Source organism: Amblyomma mixtum, chromosome 8 (genome assembly GCF_055824585.1).
Source record: "Amblyomma mixtum isolate Tamu chromosome 8, ASM5582458v1, whole genome shotgun sequence".
NCBI classification, from domain to species: Eukaryota; Metazoa; Arthropoda; class Arachnida; order Ixodida; family Ixodidae; genus Amblyomma; species Amblyomma mixtum.
The window spans coordinates 104,337,161-104,362,269 of record NC_143019.1 but is presented as its reverse complement, the minus strand read 5'-3'; the positions used below and the strand labels follow the sequence as shown (position 1 = coordinate 104,362,269).

Genomic DNA, 25,109 nt, shown 5'->3' with positions numbered 1-25,109 from the left:
TTCTTGTTCTTTTTTCTTTCCCTGGCACCGCGAACAAACAGGCTCATAATAACAAACAAATAGAGGAGCAAAGACGTTTCTCGAGTGTTGAAGCTATTCTCGCCTACGCACTGCGCTTTGTTACGGGACCCTTACGCCGTGCCTTACGATGCGGTCTTCCGAAGCGAGGCTCAACTTCACTCGAGCTCTTTGAGCCGCTCTGAACGCGAGACGATTTTTACGAGTTCGCGGTGCCGAAGGAGCGGATTGCTGTCCGAACAGCCACTCTCGAGAGGGTTGTCAGCGGCAGCGTCAAGAAGTGAAGACATGATAGCGTGAAGGGGGTGCCCTACTGAACGTGCGATGCTTTTACGAGCTGGGGCTCCTGGGGTAGCGGGTCGCAACGACCCTCTGAAAGGCGGCCAGGCAGAAGAGTGTGCCTAGAGCGAGGTGTCGGCGTGGGCGTCAACGAGCGAGATCATACATTTACACGCGAGCTAGCGTTGAACACGGCGTGGCACGTGTCCGGAAGTTTCCGGGCTGGAGCTCAGCCTTAGCAACTGATTTTTCTTTCTACTTTTGAAAAGGGCAGAGGTAGGCTTGCCACTGCTTTTTCTTTGGCTAAGTGGGGACTAGGCCGCATGGAAAGCTTGAGTTGTTCTTGTTTCTGAAGTCGTATTTACTTCCTTAGAATTGTGGCTTTTTTATGTTGTTCTGTTGCTCCTTGATAACAGCGTGAAACTTTCAGCGGTTGCCAGGGCGAAACATATTGATTTACTTCAACTTGAAAGCACGTACAGGTGCCGTAAAAAGTAAATGGAAGGTAATATTCGCGAAAAAAATTAATCGTTGGCCCCCCATTTATGCATTCTTGAATACATATGATCAGCCTAATTGTGATTTTGCGAATTGTACTGTGCACCAACAAGCATGGACCATTATGCTTTAGATTTAAAGAAATTAGATTTTTTTGACAAAGACGCTTTTCATTTACTTTTGACGGCGAGTGTACATGCGTGATGAGGACACTGACCAAGGAGGAAGACTTACCGGGTTTACGGAAATCTGAAAAGTACGCACTTAGAAGTATGAATCAACTCGTTCAAACTAAAGCATTAATTGAGCCTAGTTGGCTTACTGGCCCAGAAATTACGATTTCCATCTCTGCTGTCGCTCCTTTCCGTCGTAGTTCAGTTATCGAAAGCTGGAATCCTGAAGCTGCTTCTCGAGGTGGTATGTACGAAACATGCTTTTAGTGAAACGTGCGCTTTTCAGTTGGCTTTAGGTGGTGAGCATTCCGACAGATAGAATTAAAGTGCTTCTTTGATGCGCGAAAACTTTGAGAAAATTTAAAACTCAGGCTCTCACGCAGTACTTTGAGTTTGAACGCGAGAAAATAGCATATATATTGTAATCATTTTCGCTTGCGATGACAATATAATTTCTACCGTGTGCGCTATGATAGAGAGTATTTTTTTGTGTTTCCGAAAACTGCAGTCTTTGATGGTTGTTGCATCGCCATGGCCACCCCACATGCGTGCCGAAGAATAGGAGCCGCGCCGTTCAGCAAGACAGCAGAACATCGGTTTATTTCCCAAGCTTGGCTCGCTTTTTAAGCATGCATCACGTGAGAAAGCGAAGGGGCGAGGGAAGAGAGAGAGACCGCAGTAGCGGTTGCCGCAACGAAACTAAAGGGTGTGAGCTGATGACGCGCGCGCAAAGAACAGGATATGCCAGAGTATCATGTCGAAATGCGCCCCTGATTTTCAATTTCAATGCAATACTGTTTTGATGGCTTTTTATTCATGTGACCGGTATTCACGATTACGACGATGAGGAATGCGGCCCCTATATCCGGTTCTCATAAAGTGATATGTCCTCCTAATCGTTCTGACCGTCAAAGGAATGCGAAGCGATGAATCTATAAACGATAGTGACAATCGAACGGCGAAGGTGGAACTTTACCAGTGGATACATAGACCACAAACACATTAATGTTTAGATCGCCAAGTTAGTATATTTGAAGCTTCTTTTCAGGATTAACACACGCATGCGAGCGAAGTGTATCGGCTATTCAAACTAGACGCGTGGGGTTAGCAGATTCAGCTGTGAGCGCACATTTATAGTACTACATAAAGTCAGTTTATTTTCTTACAGGGCAAGGGTCACTACAGAGCTGGCACTAGAAATGATGCGAGCCTAATTTGTCTATCATGGAAATAAATAGGCTCCACTGAATGCTTCACTGACCCTGCATAAGGAACTTGCGCCGGAAGTTGAGTCTTCTGAAAGAGTTATTATGCTAATCATTTATTGGTGTCTTCGGCGTATATACCCTGTCTGGAAAATCTCCACCTTGCACACGCTGAAGAATGAGAATGCTGTCTACCCGTACCGCCAATAGCGCTGCCATAGTGAACTCATTGGATACGCCGCTGGCCTAGTCTTCAAATAATATGGGCTTGGCCCATACCCGGCATTTCCGAGAGGTATATTTGAGAGGTAGGTTAGTGGTACAGGCTTTGGAGGACATATTTTTTACTGGGAAGGGAAAAAATCAGAGCTTTTACCACATATAATTGTAGGATGTCCGTTTCAACTATTTATTTTAGCTTCGGGCGCATCTAGTCAGACTGGTAGGTTCCCTGGCGAGCGCGTGGCGAACGACAAAGCCTCTGGGAGAACGGTGAAAATGAGGGCAGGTGGAGAATGAAAGGAAAATATAGAAAGCGCGCCATGACGCCGTAGTAAAGAAATGCGGGCATAGGTGCACCCCGCGAATCACTGCGCGAATCACTGAGTGAAGAATAAGCGGAAGGCTCTTTCCACAGCAACTACGTATTTCCCCTCTCATCATCTCTTCCTCCTCGTGACGCTGAACACGACCGATCTGGAGTGCATGAGTGAGGACTAGTGAGCCAGGTAACGAGCGAACAGACAGAACAAAACTAGTCATTAAAACAATTGAGTCCCCTCGACTATGGTTGTGCGCACCACTTACAGATATTTAATTTTTTTTATATAGGAATAGTTGTAGGAGGAAGTATTTCTGGCGTGAACTGCACTAGCGTCTCCGTTGCCGGTCGCAAACAATAACTTCAATGGTGACCTACAGTACAGGGAGAATGCTACCCAGGTGCCCTTCAGTCACAAGGGAGACGTGAAGTCGGATGCGGGTGTTCTCTGGGCAGCGCTGTCTAATGTCATATGCCCTAGTTGGGCCTAGGATTAAGCATGTTGGTGACGTATAAGGCAGGCGGGCTACAGCTGTTGTACTTGTTTCTCGACTACGGTGGATCGCGGCAAATCTCCGAAGGTTTTGCCACCTTTACTTTTTTCGAAGCCATTCTTTGCTACCAAAGAGAGAGGGAACTGCAGAGAGCATACAGCGTCTCTTAGTGAGTATGCTGAATTAGGATATAGAAAACACATCTACACTACTGCCACCGGGTAAGTGTAAACAGAGCTGGAAAAAAGAACTATTTCAACTTTTTTATGTATGCAGAGCGGATGTATCAGGTCTGCACTTAGGTACTGCACGTGTAGCACTAATAGCCACAGGTCAGTGCTTTGAGGGTCATGTAATGAACACCTTAAATTTTCGAGAATATTCGATGATTTTTGATTCACGCACAACTGCTGGAAGATTGCTCCCGAGAATAAGGTGGGCAAAATACAGATTTATAATTTTGTAAAAGAAATATGCTCCCTATGAGATTTAAGGTTTCGACGACATCTAGTCTGGCCCGCTAATCCCATCATTAAAAAAGGGAAAGGAACGCCGATCGAAGGTTGTTGGGCGGCATTCTTTTTTGGTTTCCATATGAATTTTCTATTTATCTTTGATATCCACGCTCGGCATTCAGGCTTACTTAATGTCTGTACCTCGTGTGTTACACATTGCACGCTAAGCCATTCTGGACGGAGTCTTCGTGCGCTTCGCGGCGCTCGATACACTTTTCTGAGCCATGCCACGCGAAGGAGTTTCATAGTTTCATAAGCTAGCTTCCATGTCTGCTCTGGCGTCCACACCACTGCTTGTGGCTGTAGACATTTTATTATGGTCAGAGTATAATACATCTGAACGAAACAAACCTTCGTGGCGGTCTATTAACTGCGGTCGACATATGATGGAAGAAGGTAGGCGTTCAACGCCTGCTAATTTTGCCTCTCGAAAAATTTGTGCCCGGAAAACATTCTCATATGCTGCGGGAACGAGTTACAATGCGAGTTCATCCGAATTCAGGAAGCGTTACACTCACGAAAACATTATATTGTCTACGGTATACCAAGAGAGTTTTGGTTTGATTTGGTTCATTGGGGTTTAACGTCGAAAAGCAAGCAAGGCTATGAGGGTCGCCGTAGTGAAGGGCTCCGGAAATTTTGATCGCCTGGGGTTCTCCTCTAACGTGCACTGAAATCGCACAGTACACGGACCTCTAGAATTTCGCGTCCATCGAAACTAAGCCGCCACGGCCGGGATCGAACCCGCGTCTTTAGGGTGAGCAGCCGAACGCCGTAATCACTGAGCCACCGCGGCGGGGCGAGGAGGGTTTTGGGGTCGGAAGGTTAATAGTACTTAGTGCAGGAAGAGCCAGCAAATATATATATATATATATATATATATATATATATATATATATATATATATATGGGGCTCATTACGCAATAGATATGATTAGAGAGCCCGCACTAAAGAAAGTAATTCTCATGTGCAAGCAGGCAACTGCCTTCTCCAAAAGCGTAGTTACGCAGCAGGGCTAGCCTAATAGCAGCACGTGTAAAGGAATCCGTACACGCAACGCCGCCTTGTCGCAGCAAGTTTAGCGTTTACGCTAGACATGCTACACTACGTTTACGCTACACTTATCTCGCGCTTTCCTCGCCCGGCACCCCCGGTGCAGCCTAGAAGGACAGTTATTACGGCCCCGTTCCAACGAATTAGCGGATCGATAACGAAGAGGGTCGTACGAGAATTAAGCTTGACGTGCAATTGCTTCACGCGCTCTCATAATCCGCCCCTGTATGCCCTATTCGCATGTAGAGCAGCCTGCAGTTGGCACGCGCCGCCTTTCGCAACTTATATGAGGCGCTTCGCTCCCAACATTCTTCGCGTAACTAGACTGGCCGGTCGTGATAAGCTGACCTTGCTTCATACTGCCGTCCCTACAGGTTCTCCATGCTTTAAATGTCACTTGCAGTGCGCCTCCCTACTGCTGTACAGGGGAAATTGTGAGTTTTGAAGTGTTTTTATTTAATTTGTCCAAACTTATGCCCCAATATGCCCCAGGTTGCACTGCACACGCCAATACATTCCGAGTTTTCGGGAAGAGTTCCCTGTTGCAGAACCACGCGAAGAGTGTTGTATGGCTTTGAAAAGATCCTACGCAACGTTGTATAATGAATTCAGAAGTGCGTATTATTACCAGGGTATATGTTGGTTTCCGAAATGCGTCATGATTAATTAGGGAAGGCAGAGTGAGCTCGGCGAGCGAGAGATAACTTCGATGGTTTTTCTGGTGGACCAGGATGACGAAGCGATCAGAATTGGTGTGCATGCTACGGTAGTATTGCCCAATAAATGTGGGAAGGGAGAAGAACGTCGAAAATAAAAGTTGCTTCTTAGGAAAAGAAAGGGCGTAGTAACTGCCTAACTCTTCGGAGACATCCGTGCCGCGCCATGAGTGAACGGAGCAAGGAGAAAGCAAAAGAAAGCAGAGAGAAAGAGGCACCGTATTGGGGAGCTCCGGAATAATTTCGACCATCTGAGGATACTTAACGTCTCCTGACATCGCGCAGCATGAGTGCATTTTTGGGTTCCGTCTCGATGACCTATTTCTGCTTTTGTCATTGTCGAGTAGAGAGTGGCGTCGCAATAATACATCGCGTAAAGCTTCGAAAGGGTTCTCACCATAACATTTCTGGAGTTCATCATGTTCTGCTCCGCAGGTTTTGGTCGCATTTAGCCTGTTTGCTGCGCTAGTAACACTTAAGAGTGGCATCGTACAGCACAAGGAATTTGTTGCCAATGTTATGTTGGATTCCTTTCACCTCGAAGCCTATTGATTGCATCGATTGCTGTCGACAGCAGTCACGACACAGGGGCCCTTATTTAAAGCTGAGAAGGCAAAACAGCGTGAAACACGCACGAAAACAGCACAGATAAGCACGCATTTGGCTCGACACAAAGCAGGCGCCTTTATGCCGGAAAAAGTGAAAAGGGCAGGAAATATTAAATCTAGTGGAAGACGCGATAACGCGCAGCCTCGTCATTCATTAGCTAACCTTGACACCGTGATGAAAATTAATTGAAGAACGGCCATCCAAGATAGTCTGGATTCCAGGGCTAGCTCCTTACGCCTCCAGATTACTTGTAATTAAAAGCCGCCGCGGTGACTGAGTAGTCATGGTACGTGGCTGCTGACCCGAAAGACGCGGGTTCGGTCCCGGCCGCGGCGTCGCATATTGATGGAGTCAAAGTGATAGACGTCCATGTACTGTGCGTTCTCAGTGCGCGTTGAAGAACTGCAGGTGATCGAAATTATCCGAAGGCCACTACTACGGCCCCCGTCATAGCCTGAGTCGCTTTGGGACGTTAAACCACATGAATAAACCAGTAGTTACCTATGCCAGACGTTGAAATGGCTGAATAATGCAGATGTTTATTGGTATTTTCTCAAATCGAGGGCAGTCTCCCTTTGCGTGTATTCACAAAAATAACAGGTTTCAGAGATTGTGGAATCTCAAATTAACCACTAGTGGCTCTACCAGGATAGGGATGGGGTACAAAGGGAGGCGGTTGACTGCTTTCTTGAGGATCGGAATCTCTAAATAGTCCGCAGAAACGTTTGCCTTTTTACTGTAGACCTCTGTAGGGATCGTGGTAGCCTCTTGTTTCGGAGAGTATATGCCGGGAATTTCAGACCAAGATTTGCATACTTTTAAAAGCCATCGCTAGGGATGCCGAGCCTCAGTTGACTTAGTCTTGGAACAGTTTTGCAGAGCAACGCAGTTGGCTGATATGGCCATCTGTGAACTCAGATTATGGGTGCGTTTAACACGCTTTAAAATTCAGCAAAATAGTGGTGTTATATTTAAGTTCAATCCTGCAACCCTCGCTAGTGCTTATTTGCGCAGGGTGGTCATTGCCCCTTGAACTATGCAGTAACTCCGGCTAGCATTCGCTCTTCGCGTTAAAATTTTTGTGGTCACGTTTCATTTGCACGGTTAACATGAATCCTACTGCCAGCAGTACTTTTATATCTGATCCCCAGTCTAGTATTGATTCGTTAAGCGTGTTATGAGAACTTTTTTCACCGCGAATATCTGAGAAGGTGCGAATTTTCATATTTTTAGTCACTTGAGGGAAATGGAATGTATTTTTGCTGTGGCTCGTTATAAAGGGCGGTTGTTTTGCTGATTTAAAGAATTAGAGGATATTGTTCACAATATATAACTGATGCATTATTATATTCAACCTAAAAGTAAATCCTACAATAAACTTGAACAGAACGAAATCGCCGTTGATTGATACTGAAGTTATCTTGCGGCTCCATGTACAAAAATCAGAAAAATATCTTAATTAATGTTTTAGCTAAGATAATTCCGCTATTCTTGAATGGAATACAATTCGCACGCTAGGAGCAATGTTTATATGTGCAAGAAAACCCTGATTTTGCTTGGAGAGCAGCACTGACAGTAAAAAGTTGATCTGGAACAAGCGCACCTGCCCTTGTTATTTCTGGGGGTTCCCTGAAGAGAGAAGCCGTAATTTCGTTCACGAGAACTCGTATTGTGGCCCTGTAAATGTAAGCTTGGATTCACTGCTCTATATATTGCGTACGTATGATGACATCTTTAGATAGCTCTTCGATTTGTAACCAATGCGAATTAGAGCTGTTGGGACATTTCTCGCTAGGATCTACAGAGGTTTCGTTTTTGTTGATTCACTACATTTGCTTGGAAGGTAGCTTTTGTCGTGAATTTCATGTTGCAAACGCAGCAAAAGCGTAAAAGAAGCTAAACTGACCTAGCAAGCTAGGCCGGTGATTACTGCTCTTTTCTTGGGGAACCCCATCTTTCGTGAGAGGTGCCACACCTAAATTTATTTCGCTAAAGTAGTCGAACTTATCTCATAACGGGGACACCGTGCTAATAGCCTGCGCTAGTTTAAGAAAAAATGGCTCCAACATTTCACTTGCTATGATGCACCTGCTGTCGGTGAGAGCTTTCTACTTCGAGGTCTTCCGATAGTTGTAAACTACCCGCTTTTTAGTGCTTCTTCCGGTATGCTGCACTGAATGAACTCAGGGGTATCCTCTGAATAATGCAAGTAGTAATTACAATGACCCCACTCACATAAACTGCAGTTAAAGAAGCTTCTCCGATTGATCACCAGCTGAACTGTCTTCCGCCAGATGGCGCCACTTATATCGAGAAAGCCAGTCATACCTTTCTTCTGCTACGTTAAAGTTTAATAGCTTCTCTTGGAGTTGACTTTGTTGCTGAGTTAATCTTTCAGAAAGTAGTTAATATCAGCGGTTGTCCAGATCAAATCTAGAACTGATTGATTAAAAATGAAAGGCCCTACATCAACAACTTGTTCAGGCTTTGAGTTTTTATCTTGCGCTATTCTGTTCCCTACAAGGGTACACTTCGTGCGCAACCAATGAACTTTTTTTAATTTTAATGACAAATCAGTGACAACGTTTTATGGTGCTTTAAAATAGTTATATCCAAGCACGTTACTTTTTTCGTTGGTTCATTCGTTCAGTCAATTATCAATTCATGTGCACGTCGCACCTTAACAAGATGTCGCAGTTAGTGCACTGCGCGCATTGCGTTCATAATTATTTTACGTCGAGGAAAATAAAGAGGGCTACGTAGTCTTCACAGTACGTCAGTTCCCGCCCATTAAAAACTTGCGTGTAGGAAATCATGCTCGGCTTCAAATATCCACCAGTTTTTGACAGGTAAGAATATAAAGTACAGGGCTTATATACGGAGTACAGGTAGATATAAGGTATATTAGACTGAAAGTGTGGTCTGCCTTTTCTAAAAACGAAGCAAGTAGCGATTGCTGTTCAGTTGGCAATGATACGCAAGCTGGCGGTGACATGGCTGGCACGTTCATTTCCCTTGACGTTAAACTGGTCGGTCGGTCGGTCGTCAATCAATCAATCAATCAACCAATCAATCAATCAATCAATCAATCAATCAATCAATCAATCAATCAATCAATCAATCAACCAACCAATCAATCAATCAACCAATCAATCAATCAATCAATCAATCAACCAATCAATCAATCAATCAATCAAAAGCAGTTCACAAAAGGCTCAAACGAGCCTAAATAGAGAATCGTAACATTTTTCTTATGACGCCTGACATCCACTAAGTACGTCAGCAGCCGGCTTCGTTGCTTGAACGAGCGAGCGGAAGCGCCACTGATTGGTGACTTTGACATGGGAAACAACTAGCCTGGCTCCATTCTACACCCATACACAGGTCACTTGACCAACCATATCTTCCTTAACGTGGCACGGCAACTCAAGAAAACATGTTGCGCTACGGAAGCTTTATTTTGTTGCTTGCGAAGTTTATTTCTTGTTTACTCCCTCAATCTAGAAATCCTGAAAAAAAAGGCAGTAAAGCGGAAGTAACTGCCGCCATTACTTTCTCCCACTGCGTGTAATTGCCTTTTAGCGAATATTTACTACCTCCGTAAAAGTAATGCCGTAAAAGCTGACACTTACTGACTCTTTGCCACCTCTGGTGGTTCGTTACTACCCTGATAGTAACAGTTCGCTTAAAGCTCAAAGAGAAAGTTATACAAGATACTTAAAACACGGAGTTTTGATGATGTGATTGTTGTCTAAATATATGTGCACTATCGCATGCTTAGCAACATCTCTGTTTCTGTAATCGCAGGGTCACAATTAAAGTGGATATCTGAACTCAACCAAGAATATGCACCAGCCTCGACCAAAGGCCTTATTTACGCAGTATATACTGGACCAGGAAGTTATTAGCTGTGCTTGCACAGCGAGCATGTCGTATTTGGGAGCCTTCCTAATTGATAGCTTTTGGTTTTTCCTGCAGCTTTAGGTGTGCTGCTTAGAATTCCTTAATTGAAGTCATATCCTCCCAGGCTTTGTACGCTAAAATTCACGCCGTATTTAAGCCATAATGTGTTCGCCGTGAAAGGCACACTGCTGGAAGCTCTCACTGCGTCTGACAGTGATCACAATAATTATATTTCTTATTATGTTTTCTTTTTATGCCGAATTGAACACTCTCTACAAAAAACCTGGTAGAATACATGACAAGCAGTCAGAATAAATATTTATCAATTGCCATCCTTTCATTCCAAGCTTTACTATCTATAAATGTCTATAACGTAATTACCGGCATGTGTTCAATATATGTATTTATTTTTGCAATCTCTGCATGAAGTATAGGGCCCTTATGTATCCTTGTTTTGGGCCAAGTTCGATGCCTTCGTTTGCTGCCAGGTCCGATGTCATTACATGTTCTCTGCCTTTGTAATCGATTTTATGTTGTATGTTCTGGTTTTTGCTCTGTTTGCTATCTGCTTCTTTTGCAGTGTACTTGTCATTTTTATCAATATGTTTGTACCCCACTCCTGCCTAAGTTCTGTAACACAGGCTGGCAGTATTTGCTAAATAAATAAAATAAATAAATATAGGCGAGGACGCACTAAGAAAACTTGGCGGAGGTTGTGCTGTGAGTAAGGTGGTCGCAGATAAATATCGATTCTTGCTCCAAAGTCACTGACCGCTGCAAATTATAGCTCTTGAAATGAGCTCCTGTAAGTTCCTTCAAGGGGTAGTAAATGTTACTACCTCGAACTTCACTAACTGCTAGTACTAACAAGGTACCATAAATGTAACATATTTGCTACATGTTTATTCATTAAGTATTCGTAACCTTATACTAAGAGTTTAAAATGCCACTTATTGCGTTATATGATGACACTCTAACTCGATAGGCTTGCGTCAGGCGCAATTGTCGTATTGTTTTTAACACCCTGAAGAAAACAATCTTTCGACGGAGCGTACTCAGCGAGCTTCTCAAGGTCTGTGGTAAACTCGTCAGTTAAAGTGATAGCTCACCACAGTGCGAAGAACCATTAACAAAAATTTTTGTAAAGCAAACATCGGGATATATTATGCAAGTCTTTAGCAACAGCACCTGAGTCATTAACGCAGTCGGCTAATGAAGGCAAGCTAGGTTGAGGAAACTCTCCCGGCCGCAGTTCATTGGCGGTGAAATGTAAATATGACCGTGTTCCCTGCATATCATGAAGTCGTGCAATATTATTTCGGAGCCTTTCACTACGACAAGCTTCCTAGCCCACTCTTCTGTTATCACACTCGCAACCCAATAGGTTAATCAAATCAATTTTGTGCGTCTGTAAAGTTCATACTTGGCGGCTCAGCTGTCCGGCGTTTGCATCGGGCTGAAACTGAAAATATAAACCTAAATTATTTCGTAGGACTACTCCAGTTTGATGGCGAATAGAAAACAAAAACGCAGTTATCATGCGCCATAGACCGCAGCACGAAAAAACGGGAACAGAATAAACACAAGTATGACAGGACGTATGCTGCAGCTTACGTCCTGTCGTAATTGTGTCTATTTTGTCCCCGTTTTTTCTTGCTGCTCCGTTTTCAAGATGGATCAATACCAACTTGTCCAAACTTCGGTGTTTTGCCATAGACAGGGCTATGAGTATTGTGTTAATGACTGAATAACAAGTTTAATATGTCAGTGATAGTTTAAAATTTTCGTTATGTTAAAAACGAGCTATCAGATGAAAATTTCACAAGGCAATTTGCTTCTAACATTACGGCAGGATGGAACACGGCCTGCGCTTTTTGCAATCGTGTAAAACTTTCATCAAGTTTGTCGACAAACAGAACGTCGTGAAAGGAATTGGTGTTGCTTTTATTAACATCATGATGAAATCAATCGCGCATGTATTCCGAATACTATTAAAACATTATCAGCTAGTTTGCACTTAATCGGTTGGCCAGTTGCTTCCCAGCTCTAACTAAATCTGAGTCAAACTACGGGAGCACTGAGAGACAAATTTATCATACAGCAGTCTGAGCCCCAAGGGCCTTGCGATATAGCCCTCTTGTGAATCAGAAAATACCATTGCTGTTCCATTCAGGTGTTCTGAAGTGCGAAGCGAATAATTAATTATTCTCAGCTTTATATCACAATTGCAACAAAAGCAGTTTATAATGGGGGCACGATCTACTTTCGTTTTAAGACGAAAAAAAGTCGTTTGATATCAACTGATGACATCTTTCGGCCCGTTGCTGTGACATAAAGCAAGTTTTTGCAAGGCTCTTGGAGGGACACAACTAGTTTAACAACTTAGTTTCACGGAGCTCAAAACTGAATGGAAGCCTAAGTGCATAAAAATAGTGAAAATGAGAAACTAGTATTGTTAAGATTCAGTAAAGAAAAAGAAAGAATTAAGCGAACACGAAAGTAATACGGTTGCACCAAGTGATACTCACAGTAGAGAAGACGTCTACTCAGCAGGAAACCGACTAAGTTCTTCCATGGAGAGTCCTACACGACGTTTAGCGCACTCATACAAAGTCACTGATAGGGAAACAGCAACAGCTCCTGATCCTCGCCGTAGCGGACAAACTCCCAGGACACTAAATCAACCGGTTTTAGTTAACACCGACGTTCACCACCGCTCAAGGCCGAACGACGCAAAAGTTACTTCAGCCTGTTATGTTTTCAGGAAACGACCCCCATTCACAACACGCAGCATTCTTCCAACGATATCAGCGACATCCGTCGAGGAGGCGCATCAGAGCTGGCCACTTGGAGCGAATAAAACAAAGTCAATGCCATAGTCGGTCCCGCTGGGTCACTTGTTGAAGCGGAAACTTGCCGTCACCTCATCGATTGCTGCTGCCGGCAAGCGCGTTGGGAGCGTTCTATTCGGAGGCGCGTCCGACTCCGGATGCTCGACCCAGGACCAGGCCGCTCGGAGTCCTATAACAGGCGGTTCGCGCGCGGGGCGCCGTGCAGAGGGCGCTGTCCTACCGCGAGGGCGAAATCGGGGAGGACAAGCGAAGGAGTATAAATGAGGAAGAGAGACCGATCAGCTTCTCTCCACTCCTCCTTTCCTGTGCGCTCTCATTGGTCCTCCGGGGTCGGAAAAGAAAAGAAATGAGAAGATCGCGGAGAGGGAGTGCATTTGTTTTGGCGGTGGTGAGAACCGTCGCGATGTGTTCCATAGCGTTCGCGAGCAGGTTTGAAAATGTGTCGATCTTGAAAGAAACCTGCTAGGACCGTGATGACGCTTTCTGGGTGAAGCTATGCAGGCGTACGTCCTCCCATTCCGTGGGCGGTTCTGTATCAGAACTTTAAAAGGCGTAAAACCTCCACAGTTAATTCTTCTGTGATCCTATTGACGAAGTGCATTAGGAATTTAGACGTTGTTAAAGTCACAGCAGTATTCCACTATTTGTAACAGTTGTATCTCGAGAAGATTTTGAATATCGGTTCCAGTATTTTCGCCTTGAAAAAAACGATGACATGAAGGATTTACGAGGAACGTGGCGAGGTTAAAAAAAATGGTCCCAAATACCGAGACAGTAATGGTTCGGTGTCCTAAAGTTTCAAAACTTTTGCCGCTCTAGCTATGAGAAAAACTTTGAATTGCGCTTTAATTAGTGGTTAGGCTCTTCGCGAGAACATAGGACTCAATCATGGTGAAATATTTCAGCCATTTTGCAAAAGAAATTTTAGAATAGTTATACATCCTCCATTGGATTTCTTGCTCTAAGCTGCTTTCATATTAAGACGGCCTGAAATCAGTTTCATCTGTCTCAAGAATATTTTACTTGATAGCGTATACACCTCATTTGGTCGAAAAGCCGTCGTCGTGAACTTTGATTAACCGGAAAGCCTGGAAACATGGCGGCAGTATTCCCAGAAGTTTCAAATGAAAAGTAAAATTCGCCACCATTGTTGGTCGAACCGAGGCCCTCTGCGTGCCAAGCGGGCAACCAACGCACACGCCTTAAAGGGTTTTTTTCTTTCATGGTATTTATTATACATGGATATGAACACAAAGGATATATATATATATATATATATATAGAGAGAGAGAGGGGAGAATGAGGGGCTCGTTATAAGTATATGAGAGAAGCCAACATCCACAGAAACAAAGGGACACAGGAGATTATAACTAATTTATTTAGCTTGGTCGTTTGTGGTGTAGGTTACTTTAGAATATTACTGAATGTGTTATTGCTTAAAGCTAATTGATTAGAAAAGCAGAAGAACAAACAACCACATGCCGCCGGTGGGAACCGAACCCATCTGGGTTCGGTTCCCACCGGCGGCATGTGGTTGGTTGTTCTTCTGCTTTTCTAATTGGTTCAATCATGTCAGAGCGACATCAAGTGAACGCGTTGTGGTATGTATGACATTATATGACGGTAAAGTGTGTTGGGGAGTTGCACTGTTGTTTTAGTAATAAAAAATAAATAAAAAGGAAGAGGCACTATTGCGTCTACTATTAAGGCTCAACATAAACGTCCTTATAATTTTTTCCAAGCCTCTGGTTCTCAGCATACAAAAAAAAAGGAATTAACGGCATGTCAAATGCGTAAGAGGCATGTTACAATAATATTTTTTTCGTTTTCCTCTGCCTTTTGCATTGAAGAAAGAAAAGAATTAAGCGAGTTTAAAACGGAGGGCCGAAACTACCGGGTGTGTTGCCCGGCTTCAGAACCTTGAAATGAATGTAAATTTGCTCAGAGTGGGCTGCCTCCTCCCCCCCCCCCATTTCCTTTTTACTCTCCGTGAGCGCGCAATTGCCTGTCGGACTACACCACATGAATACGTAGAGCACATTCAACACAGCGAATCAGAGAGTAAAAGATTGTGGAACTGAAACAATAATAAAAAAATAATGCATTCCAATGGTCGACTCGTAACTACCACTGCTATTGTGAATTACAAGAAGAGAAAAAAGAACCTTCATTTGACAGCTGTTATAGTTATGATATGTTGTGAGAGTGGTCAAATTATATACCTTGACTTATTCTTTTAGGCTTACAAGCGATAAAGCAACAACGGTGTAAACCTCTGTAAGGCACATTGTGTTTTGTCTTCTCCACAGGGAGAGGCAAAAGATAACACAAGATTTGTTTTCACCTTGTCAGACCTTGTCACCTTGTAGGCCTTGTCAGGAGGCATGCTTGGTCTACCTCCTTTAGCCTCACCTCGAGGGCATATTGTATATAATATGGCCAAATAAACATACTACTACTACTACTACTACTACACTGGAGGAACTTGATGTAGAGAAGTTTACACATAAGCAATGACAAGCATAAGAGAGGCAACACACAGGCGCTCTCTTGTCCTTGTCTTTGCGCTTTAATTTTAAACCCCTCTACATTAAGATGAACTACCAGCTCACCCAACAGGAAGTTTTAATAATACTGCAGCAAGTGTAGACATACCGTTGAGCAACAGGGCAGCGTTATCAAGTAAAAAGTAAATATTTGAAAAAAAGCCGTTTGAAAACGTGTTCAGTATTCCCAATGCAGGGGGGTCATATGCAGGTCCTTATTAAGATATGCAGACCAATATTGCGCGACCGGATCACCTCGTGTGCTTTTCCTTCTCTTATCTTTTTTTCTTAATTTCCAAGAAATGTTAAGAGTTTTTGCATTTTTGCGATCGCGTTCCTTTTTTCTGTCTACTGCCAGGGGTCTGATCCGCGGATATTGCGTTATTTCCGTCAAGATGTCACTTGCGCGTAAATAAATGAAAAAGACAACCGCCCGGCTCTCCGGTGTATATCGCAGAGGAGCTGTGAGTGGATAGCCCCGACAGCAGCACAAAAGGCCGATTCCCGAAAATTGTCGTATACGCGCCTAACGACAGCTCATAGGTGAATTTTAATCATCCCGGTAGCGAAGTTCAGGGTTCATTCTTTGTCATGCTTTATTATGTAAATGGCGCGACGCCGAACAATGCGATGAAGGTTAAGAAGGGCTATAAAGATATATTGGTCGCCTACATTGTTCAGCGAATAGTTTCTATCTTAGAACACTAAAATTTATACTTTAAAGCTAGCAACAAAGTCAGAGTGAAAATTTCCTACAAAGAACTGCATCACTGCGACAATAAGAAACCGAGCATCATATTAGATATTCTTCACGCCTATCAGCTAAGCTCGGTGGCATGGGTTCTGACGGCTGTCACGGGCCCATTCCTTGAGATGTAAAGTGTGGAATAAGTTCCACGCTGCATGGCTTGCTTCGCAGTCGTATTCTGGAGCACTTTTGCCAGACATCATTATCTTTGTAAAATAGAACTTTTCTTTCCTGGCATGGCCTTTTAGTCCCAAGGTAAGCATTATGGGCTCCACTATATGAGTGAGATGCAAACCTTCGTGGCTGGTTACTTTTGGCAAAGACTGTACAAGAAATGTCATGGGCTTGGGAGGCTGTAAATCTTGAGGGCTGCATTATTTTTCTTTCTGTGGGAAACTTTCCGGCCCAGCAATGACCAGGAGCACCTTTGCCGCACGTTAAGCCTTCTGTTTATTCAATGTGCTCTTGGCGTTGTTCTCGCATTCAATGGCCTTGTTCTCGGAAGTCATCTGTGTACTTTTTAAAAGCTTAAAAACAACTAGTCATGCCCAGGGAGAATTAATGGCGTTCTAGAAGTACGTCGGAGTGTTTACGAAAGAAATAAAGATGGTAGAGGGCGCAGCAGTTTGTGAGCTGGGGTTGTTAGAGAAGGCAAACTTATTCGAAATGCCAAATGAATGTTAAAGATGTGCTATCGGTGACAAAAGTAGCACAGTCGACGGTGCAGGAACCGGAGCAACTGAAAACTGCGTTGCAACGGCATCTACAGGCGGCATCTGAGATCGAGACAGTCAATGCGTGACCTGTATTATCAGCAGGCATGTCGGTTGGCTCGTTTCATTGTTTCGTGCTTTAGCTCGCCAAAATGCCGCAGTTTTCCGCTCCTCTGGCTCCGGCCGCGTGAAATATACCACTTTTGTCCCCGATAGTACATTGTTTCCGCACAGAACATATACTACCTGTTTGTCTTCGAAATATGCAGACCGCATATTCGAAGCATTGCGGGTTAAGAACAGAAATATAACTGCAGGTTTTTCAATTAAAAAGAAAAAAAAACACTGCTCAGGTGCCTCAGAAGACACAGCAAGACTAGCGTGAAAAAAACATCCAATGATTTGCTCGCAAATATTGTCGTGTGACCACATAACATGCACGCAATTTTGCCCGAGTAGACTTGCTTATGAGAAAAATTATATCCGGTTTTTAGTTCATGAATCTGCGTCCAAGTGTGGCGATGACTTTGACCGCACGTAGTTATGAACCAAAATAGAGCTCTTACCTATCTGGAAAACAAACTATACACTTGAAATCGCGGCCGTACTAAGTTGAACACCACTTCTCTCTTGAGTGAAAGTTGGAACGAGTTATACTGTAGAATTACTTACTTTTCATATTCCGGATATTAGTCTGGGAAGCCTTACTAACATAAAAAGAAATGTGCAGAAGAAGAAGCACCACCTTTTTTGCACTTACGGGAGGAACTCTCGTAATCTGAAAAGCTCAGATATTACATGAAGGGCGACTATGACACCAGGACAGAAAATCTGGAATTATTTCGTGCCGTCATTTTTAACTAGTTTTCTGTAAGCACACGCACAGAAAAAGAAAGAATTTTATTTTCATGTTTCGCACTCAGAAAAAAGAAGCCAGAGAGGTAGATAAAATAACTTGGATCAAAAGCATGTGCTTTAGTTTATTCCGACAAGCGACGAATTCGGGGGTATACGCAGTGCGCATAAGCTGAAAGCGCCTGAAGTGTTTCTTCCGCCAAGGAAAAATTAGTTTTCTCTATTTGTTCGAACACCAGTGACAAATGCATAGACAAGACAAGCAGGTTCGCATCGGCGTTGTGTGTTCATTAAAAATGTATACGCAACCTACCCAAGGCGTCTCATTAGGTGATAACTTTATAATTATTTGCTGCTTCATAAAACTGCATCTACTGCTACTACGACGCCGGAAGATTTTCGATCTAACCAGCTTTATACGCTTTCGCGTAATAAAAAAAAACAAGGGTAAAGGCTAATCAGTCCTTTTTGTTTGTAGCAAAACATACGTGCCACTTTATGCTGTTAGCTTGTGTGGCATATCTTATTTTGGGTTTTATTAGTGTAGTATTTTATTGCAATCGTTTATTCCGTAATGTTATAGGACTTCCAATTCCTTGGAACTCAAAAAGGGGGATTGTTGGACTGCGGCTACGCGCTGCCTCAACGCTAGGAAGTTGCGAAAGAGGTAAGTTTTCTCGAGGACCCAAGGGTAATAACTGGGCCCGGAAAACGGCAAGGAAATGCTGAGGTAGATGCGCATATACGCTATAACGGATGCAGGAAATTGAGTGCCTACAATAAAACGTTGATCATCGCATTGCGCACCATAATATTCGCTGGCCCCGCGGGATGTGTTGGGCCAACGCATACAATTCGTAGCCTGTTGATGACTCTGCAGGGGACCTTGTTATCTTAGGCTGTCCTATGTATTATTCTTCACTGAGGCTTGTAGGTGTTCTTTACGAAAACAAAATTGCGTCTTCCAAGGGAATCGAGGGAGTACTGTAGTGAGAACGCTTTACCTTCGAGTGGAGTCAAAGCGAATAAGTGCTTTCAGGGGAAAATCGTTCAGAAAAACACCGAGTACACTGGAAATCAGCCATCGTTCGTCGCAGTGCTCAGATCATTTGAATTATCGGCGGGTACCCAGCAGAGAACACTGAACGAATAGAACATGCGAAGACTAGGTGAATGGTGTCAGAGTGTCTGCAAGCAGTGCTTTAAATGGAAAGTCAGAGTCCGCTAGGAATGGGTTTAGGCGGGAAAAAGATGAAAAACTTCTACAACCGACTATGATTAATGCGATCGTATATTTTGAAAAATTCTTTTCCAACTTTTTCAAAAGTGCGGCAGAAAGCTGAGCGCATCGAGAACCCGTTAGCCGGGAAGAATTGCGCTATCACCTACATACTGCGCATGCGAACGCTGAGTGTGCTTGGTTAACGCGCTGACCAGTATTAGAAAGGCCGAAGGTTGCTCGATATTGTTTAACGTATGAATGACATCAGTTGCATGCGGGCGAACAATGACATTTTATTTTGATCTGATTTTTTTCCATAAAAAAGGACGTACAAGTCTGTGGTAAAAAACAAGGGGAAAATGCTGCAAAGAAGGCAGCAGTAGTGGCCCCAAGTTTCATTTACACTGAGCTAGGCGGGCGCTAGAAACGCTACTACGCCTATCTAGCTGCCGAAAAGAGAGAGGCAACAAAGGATGTGCTGGCGACCTTTTAAACCCTTTGCTTTGCACTTGTCGGCTTCAAGGCTCAACTGGCACAGTGTGCAGCTGTGGTGTCTGTGGCGAATATCCGAGTAGGTTCCTGAGCACGCTCTTACGCACGGGAGCTGAGTCAAGCCCTTGTATCATATCCTTTTCTGCGTTTCTTTTTTTGGTTCTGAGACATGTTCGTTACTTCAGCATAAAACCTAGTTTACGTTCACTAACAATTTTCCTGTTACCTGCAAAAAATATCTTTGGTATATGCAAATTATTTTAAGTATAACGTACCGTCGTTGTGCCCTAATTTGCAGTTACAGATATGCTCAATTTTGAGAATGACAGGGTAAAGATCAGGACAGTATGTAAAGTGCTTTTCAAAACCTTTCACATCGCTAAGTAGCAAGTTTCAGTGTGCAAAAATTCTGTCCGCCTTGCGAATATGCAACGTTCAGAAAGTGATGTCCACGATGACATTTAATTTGTAGTTTCGCTCTCAGGAGGATATTTTCTTTTTTTTTTCTGAGTTATAGAAATGTATCTTTATAAAGTTGCGTTATGCTTTTTGCCTTATGAATCACACCAGTTTTAGGATGCTAATAGGTTTTTTTTCAAACTCGCCGCGGTGGCTCAGCACCGCGTCCTAGGCCCAATAACTGGAGTGGAGTCCCTGTCACGGCGGCGGTATATCAGCAGAACTGAAATGCGAAAAGACCCCCTTGTGGACCCCCTTGTGTCTGGTTGTGTATGTGCACGTTAAAGAACACTAAGTGAACAGAGCTGTAAGCTCTACGACACTCTGCCTAATCAGAGTGCAGCTCCAGAACATTACAGCAAACATGCAATGATATTATTTCATTTGCTCCTCGTAAATCGATATCATTGAGCGTAACTTTCAATAATGATTCACTGCAATGACAGCGTAATAACCGAAGAGCTTTCTGCCCGTAATAATCATCAGGACAGACTGGCAACATTTTCTCCTTTAGGCAAGCATTCTTTCCTAGTATCGCCAGAAATCTGGAAATTTCTGTGTGCATACTGAAAACCCCGATTTCCCAAATAACATGAACTACTCAAAAAGTTGAGGAGTGCATGCACTCCGCGCATTTCCACGCAGACGGAATTACCGATATATTTTTCAGAAAACACATTTATGCCCCTACTGATTAATTTCGTTAACCGAAAAAATTTCGGATTGAAAAAGCATCTGCAGTGTTTTTTTAGTGGATCATTCCACCGCCTGTGAGAAGAAGGACGTGAGAGAACCAGACAACGCTTCCTAGGTCAGATTTGCAAGTCGGCGAGGACCACTTCTACTTCTTGCTTTAGAAAAGCGATTATTAATTCGAGACACTAAATACCCCTGCTGTTCTGTCAAGCAGGGATCTAAAATTTCGCAGACATTACCGTCTTCCAGAAAAGAGCCCTAGACTCCTGGAGGAAATCTTGGAAAACTGGCATCCGTAAACGTGGACGTCGTGCCCCAACTCTTTACTAGGCCTTACGAAGCTCGGCCGATTTCCTCTTTCGTACACAGTCGCATTCCTAGTCTCTCAGAAGCAACTTCCCGGTTTCCCGGGAAATGGCCGGTCTGAGAACCTTGCCGATGTGTTTGTCTTCATTACGCACTGCTAGCCGAAATCACGACGGTAAGTGTTCTGGCACCCAGATAGTTTCCACTTGCAAAGATACCGCTCCTGGACGCAATCAAGATGCGTAGTGTTTCTTATTAAGTATATATTTCTCGATATTTTCTGTATGTTATGTTCTTTTTTTTTGCGAGCGTCGCTTCGAGAGCTCTAATTTGGTGCACACACTGCGTGCTATAGGAGCAAAACAACGCACTGGTCTAAAGGATTTCTTGCGTTTTCACGGTTGGCTTCAGTCTTTTTGTGCGGTAATTTTTGTTGGTGTTTTTTTGTTTCTGTGGTATCTTTTCATGTCTCGCTCTTACTACACAGTGCTCTTTGTCTGCTGTAGTGAGCATGCGCATGACTGTTTTTCCTACGCGCGTCCCTCCTCACGTGCTGCCATATTTTCACTACTATTTACCATGTTTCAACACGAAGTTTTTACAAGAAACATCCTACCAATTTTACTTTGTTGTATATAATGGCCACGATGTAATAATTTCGCGTCTGTTTGGCATACGGCGCTGATAAATCTATCATAAAATTATTTGATTCCAAATCGAAATTTGTGATGCTCTTTTTATCTGGACAGCATTTTTAGAGATTGAAATGGAAAGGTTTGCGGTGGAAGCGCCTGAAATTAAGTTGCATGAACGCGGAGCGGTGACTAACGAGTAAGCGCTGAAGCCTTATGAATGGGCAGGTCATGCAACTGGCGCAAATTAAAGCACTGCAGTGAACCGCAGTGTTCCTTCGGTTAAGGTATTTATTATTTTATTTTACAGCAATTTGCAGCGCAAAAATAACTAGCAGGTTAGTAACCGAAAAACAGCTACAAAATTCTAGTTTACTTTGACGACTGTCACCTCCGCAAACTTCTACCATTCAGTGGTGTAGAGGGAGAATCACAGATGATTGACGACGGACCGAATCGCAAAAAAACTGTCTGTTCCAATAACCACTGGAAGATTAATCGCTGAGAGAATGCAGAGATAAACAGGCGTTGCGGTTGTGGGCTCCCGATTAATTCTCGAAACAAAGGGTTTTTGAAAGTGCTCTGATATGGCGCAGCGATCAGGAGATAATACTGCTTGTATTTTATGCGCTAAATTATTCCATTGAAATGGCCTGACGCAAAAGTAAAGTGCTATCTTTTCTTATTGGGAACCTGAGTTTCATCCCCCAGTGGCCGCCGCGTGATTTTAATTTCATTTGGTCTATGCGAAGCACGATGTAGGACCGCCTATCTCTATCGAATCAAGACCTTTCTTGGCGTAGCGTTTTTGCCGCCGAGTTCATCGCTGCTTTCTGGTTCAAAGAGAAGGCCTCAACTGTTACCCGTTAATGAAATTCAGGTAGTGTAATCTTGCTACCCCAAATTCTATTGCCATTACTTTCAATTTGATAGGACGATAACTCCAGCTCAATTAGAGTGGACGTTAAGAGCATATTTTCAGTACATGGCGTTCTTTAAGAGAGCTTAATTTTTGAAACAAGAAGCGTCGTAGCAGTCCTGTTATTGCATCTACCCTAAATCGAATTGCGCCATGTCTGACACCCGCTAAAGAGAATCTATAGCCAAGTGGAATTTCATTAGGCTTAGCAAGTTAGAAATGCCTCATGCCGCTTTGAGCAAACGGCCTTGGCTTTACGCTCGCCTCATTTTTTTTTCGGTGCTCTCTTTCAGTAGCGCTTTCCCTTAGTTGCTTAAGCCGCCCGCTTTGTGCACCACGTGCGAAGCTCCGGCGGCGGTTATACCATGTGTTTCATCTTATATGTTCCGCGGTTTTTCGAAAATAGGCTTTTTGAGTTACACGAGGGCTTGTTTCGGCATACCACTGTTAATGGCGTCGCGCATCGAAATAGAGCTAAGTCGTGTTAGCTAGTAGGCTAGTTAAGTAATATTGAATAATTCACTGTTTAACTACTTCTGTTCGTCTTCTTATTCGCTTAGAGGCCTGCAGCCCGCCTTATGTAATATCCATAGCAGTTTCTAGAATTTCGAAAACGCAGTTACCCTCGGCGCTGTGGCCCTACAAATTTTGGCTATTTCCACGAGTTACGTGCAGGAGACGTTGATTTGCCTGCAACCTTTTCGAAAGCGCATGTATTTTCGCTCCATGTAGGCATAATTTGTTAGGCCACTACGCCAAGGGTAACTGCGTTTTCGAAAATCCAAAAGCACATATTAATATTACTGACAGTGCGCTACACGCCTCTCGCTGTAAACAACGAGACGAACAGTAATAGTTAAAAAGTTAGCTATAGATTCAGGATTAGGTAATCAAACAACTTGTTAGCACGTACTAGCTGTATTTTGATGAGCTACAGCGCTGAGAATACTATGCCTCAAAATGTGCTGTTCTAATTCAAAAAGCCTACATATAAAAACTCGGAACATCTTATGTGAAGCACCGGTTATTGCGCTGTCGCCAAATTTGCCAGCACTTACGCTGCTTCATTCTGCCCTTACAGTTGGGAAGGGGGAGATAAGCAAAATGACTTGTTACTACGCCTGTTGGACCAAAACATTAATCGGCACCTAATAATATCCGCATAACATCGCAGTGGTGACAAAAAGTGCAAAAGTTTTATACTAAGGAAATAAGAGGGAAATCTGGCGCTGCGGTGTACCCCTGCCCCCCCCCCCCCCCCCCCCCCCGATATTGCAGCCATTGCAGATAACAAAACCTTTCACGACGCATTAACTAACATTGTTTATTCTGAAAGAAGTTGATCATGTGTTATATCTGTTTCCACTGCGTTATGTACATTGATTTTATGCTATTTACGCTTTTTGAATGTTGTTTATCTGGAGAAAATTTATTTTGTACTACCTGTTTTCACTGTATTATATTCATTGTTCTTTGTCCTAATTAACCCACTCCCCTCTGTAATGCCTTTGGCCCTGAGGGTACAATAAATAAATAAATAAATATAGGCACCTGCCGCCAACTGGGCCGATCACATGCAAAATGCACTCTAAGCAATGTGCTAGAGCGCAATTAACATGTTAAGAGAAACATTGCAGAGTCTCAGTTGTCGAAAATAAATACAACACAAGTTCGTTTTCTCTTTGAAGGCGCAGCAAACTGCAATTGGAATTGTTAATGAATCTGCTCATTGTGACGACCACCGCGAAATTGGCCTAGGGAGAGAAAAAAAAGAACACGGGCGCTATTGTTATCTCGGTGTTGGCTGGTGTTGCCTGGCCCTTGTCGAATTTCACGCTGGTCGTCAGAATGTCCACCAACTAATTCGCCCAGTAAAGCGTGCTTCAAAATGAAACTCTCCTATTTTTCCCAGCAGGTGAATTTTCTTCTTTAGTATTCGCGTGTGTGCTGTCTTGTCGCTTCGTGCCGGTAGTAAATCAGTCGATTAGGCATCGAACGTTAATTGGGCTTTTCAGTGTGAAAATTTCGAACCACTTTGAGAATTTAATGTACATTTTCTTACATTTCTTTCAAGTTCGTGCTTTTTTTGGGGAGGATATGAAAAAAAAGGACGTAATTAAAAAGAAAAGAAAAGATCCATATTCACTGGCTATGCGGGAAGGTTTAGTTGACCTTTAAAGACCCCTGGCAGGATATGACTTAAGGTGACAAAGAAACACCACACATATGACAGGAATATATACAGCTAAACACTAAACCGTTGATCAAAAGACCTCAATCAACTTTCTTTGCGCTTCTTGGTTTTTGCCATGACTTACATTTTCCATGACTTACAATGACTTACCATGACTTACCATTTACCATGACTTACATGTTTAAGTTTAAGCACATTTCTGCAATAAAACTTACGGTTTTTAGTTAGCGCTTACAATGTCCGTATTTGATTTCCCTCTTTCTCCACGTTAAGTATTTCTGTCAAAACATATTCCAGCACTAAGGATGCGTGAACCGATCCGTGATGACATCCATGCACTTTATATCTTTCATTGTATGTCTCTACTATTTGTATGACTATTTTCATTCAGTGAACCTTGTTGAAAACACCTCGGTACTACCGAGGTGCAGAGTAATTCACAGTACTAGTAATGAAATACACATTCCTTT

General features: G+C 43.2%; 1 pseudogene across 1 annotated transcript in view; it reads right to left on the bottom strand.

The window, feature by feature from the left end:
- The window catches only part of LOC149333755 (5-hydroxytryptamine receptor 1 pseudogene), a 47,214-nt pseudogene extending 34,202 nt beyond the window's left edge, over positions 1 to 13,012 (bottom strand). The window contains exon 1 of the transcript XR_016284970.1: positions 12,534 to 13,012. The product of XR_016284970.1 is annotated as a 5-hydroxytryptamine receptor 1 pseudogene (transcript). The remainder of the gene's footprint in view (positions 1 to 12,533) is intronic.
- Between the last annotated feature and the right edge of the window lie 12,097 nt (positions 13,013 to 25,109).